The following is a 2,965-nucleotide window of genomic DNA, read 5'->3' on the forward strand; positions in this document are numbered from 1 at the left end:
GAATCCCATACTACCCCTAGGAACATAGTCCGTTGGGTGGGCACCAGCACACTCTTCTTTGCGTTGAGCCTCAGCCCTAAACGCCGCAGATGAGCCAGAACGACATCTCAATGCCGAACCGCCAACTCTCGAGACTGGGCTAGGATGAGCCAGTCGTTGATGTAGTTGAAATCTGGACGCCCTGGAGCCTCAGTGGGGCCAGTGCTGCATCCATACACTTGGTGAATGTGCGAGGGGAAAGTGCCAGGCCGAATGGAAGAACCCGATACTGGTAAGCCTTACCCCCGAAGGCGAACCTCAGGAACTTCCTGTGAGAAGGACGGATGGAGACGTGGAAATAGGCGTCCTTTAGATCTATCGTGACGAACCAATCCTCGGATTGGATGTGCGTCACGATATCGGGGATGATGAGCATCTTGAACCTGAATCTCCTCAGAGACCAGTTAGAACCCGCAGATCCAAAATAGGGCGCAGCCCTCCGTCCTTCTTGGGGACTATGAAGTACCGGCTGTAGAACCGGCGTCTCTGTCTGGGGGGGAGACACGTTCCACGGCCCCTTTCCTCAGCAGAGTACGAACTTCCTGTCCTAACACCGGACCTTGCTCCGGGCGTACCACAGTCCAAACCACCCCGTTGAATTTTGGAGGGCGGGTTTTGAACTGTAGTCGAAACCCATGTATGGCAGTTCGCAGGACCCATGGAGAAATGTTCGTCAGGCTCCGCCAAGCCTCTGCAAAGTCTGCCAACGGAACTAGCCCCTCGGGGCTGGTAGTCGGGGAGAAAGACTCCCCTACCCTGGTCTTCCCTGAGCTCCGTCGGGACTGGATGACGGTCCTCAGATCGCGTCTCTCAGAAGGCTGAGGGTGAGAGCGCCGTCTCGCTGCCCCAGCTCACACTCGACACTCTGCTTCCTCTCCTCTCCGTAGGAGCTCGTAGAGGGAAGGGACCTACACCTGGAAGCCTCAGCTGCCTTGGGTCCAGACCGGCGAGGGAGGTACTGGCGGAACGCTTCGCCCTGCATTTAACGCTCCATGGTTCTGCGAAGCTCCGCCAACCATCTCCTGTAGCAGGTCGAATTGGTAGGCTTGAAGCACCGCAATGGTGTGCAAGCTCGCACCTGCCTGGCCCGCTGCCATGTACGCCTTCCCCACGAGTGTAGATGTGGTGCGACATGGCTTGGAGGGTAACGCCGGCTTCTCCAGGGAGGACGCAAGTCGAGGGGAGAGATAGCTCGCAAGCGCATCCTCCACCCGAGGCATCCTCCCATAACCACGGTCCCTAACCCCCATCATATTACTGTAATTCAGTGATAGGGGTGTGGAAAGCCGTGTAGAGAAGGGTCTGCCCCATGATTACTCAGTTCATCATTTAAATCAGGAAAGAATGGCAGAGACCGGCGTGGAGGTGGCACATGGTGCTTAAGAAACCTTTCATCAAGCTTACTACTAGCCTGTGGTGTCTGCTCCTCCTGTGGCCATTTGATATTGAGCTTAGCCACGGCTCTAGTCACCACCTCCAGTAACATGTCATAGTCGGGCGCCGCCAGATGACGCCGCCCCGAGACTCGGAAGTCATCGTCCACTACGCTGAGCACGTCCGCCTCCTCAGAGTCGGATTCCTGCAGCGTCTCCAGATCCAAACCTCGAGCGGGAGAAGCTGAGAATGGGCTCCCGAACGGAAGGAGGAAAGGAGGAAAGGAAGCGTCGGAGCCAGCGGATGAAGTATGGGAAAAAGCCTCAACCGTCCCGAAATCCTCCGACAGATCACGCTGTGAAGCCCATGAGTGAAGCCGCCAGGCTGCCTCAGCAGAGAACACATCCGGCCATCCTCGGAAAAGAGAGCCATGCTGTACCTCAGTATCCGCACGGAAAGGGCTTCGCAACGGGCGCAGGCACACATCTCATGAGAATCTCCATCCGTGATGTACCGAGGGCAAGAAAAAACACACCTTCTGTACATCTGGTTGCCGGACATGCTGGTAGACTTCTTCTTCAGGTAAGACACACTGTTTGTGGGACTGGAGCTTTCTTCAAACAACATACAGAGCGCCTACTGAATAGAAAAAAGCTAATGATGAGTGTGTACAGGTGTGCTTTATACTCCTCCGGTTACTCCGTCACACCTTACCGTTCTAGCAACAAGCCAATAGGATTGGAGTGATTTCATTCACATTCAGACCTGCTACGCCTAGAGGCGTTCCCATAGTGTCGTAACCGACGCAGTTCGAGTTCCCTCGAAGGGGAACCACTCAGCTGTCGGCACTGTTCACACTGCATATATTGCAGTTGTGGTGGGAATTGCGTGTTTAAATAAACAGCTCAGGCAAACATGTCTTTCTGTGAATTTTATTCAAGTCTTCTGCAGAAAGAACTCACGGGGACACATACACATCAGAGAGTATCATCCGAGTGAGCTGCAGTGTAACAGGTCATGCAGCTTTTATCTTAGTCTCAGGGTTGGAGTACTATCTCATTAAAGGAACATGGTGTCTCTCAGTGTTCCCTAGGGGACACTCAATTTGGATCTATAGGAGGACACTCCTGTCCAAAGCACATGTGGTGAACAACTTAAAGTCCTGACCCCTCTGGAAGCATCACTCACATTTACCTTCCATTGACCCCATACCCAAGAGGCTGGTGAGATTAGTTACATAGCAGTATCTTAAAGATGGAATCATGAAATTCCCGTCACACAGTATACTCAGACTGGACAGTGAGAACTACTCGGCTGTCGGCACTGTTCACACTGCATATATATATAGCAGTATACTCAGACTCATGGTGAGATGCTTTTCACTGTCTGACACTTTGTCCTCCTGGAATCCAAACAGGGAACTGTTGCGTCCTGTTTTTAAACTAAAACCTGAGTTTAAACTATTCCTGATGTTCAGGGCCCAGCTCCTTCCACCTCAGTGACCACAGAGCAGCCGCTGCAGGAACATCCTGACTTTACAGCTGTACTCCAC

Source organism: Micropterus dolomieu, unplaced genomic scaffold (genome assembly GCF_021292245.1).
Source record: "Micropterus dolomieu isolate WLL.071019.BEF.003 ecotype Adirondacks unplaced genomic scaffold, ASM2129224v1 contig_13833, whole genome shotgun sequence".
Lineage (NCBI taxonomy): Eukaryota > Metazoa > Chordata > Actinopteri > Centrarchiformes > Centrarchidae > Micropterus > Micropterus dolomieu.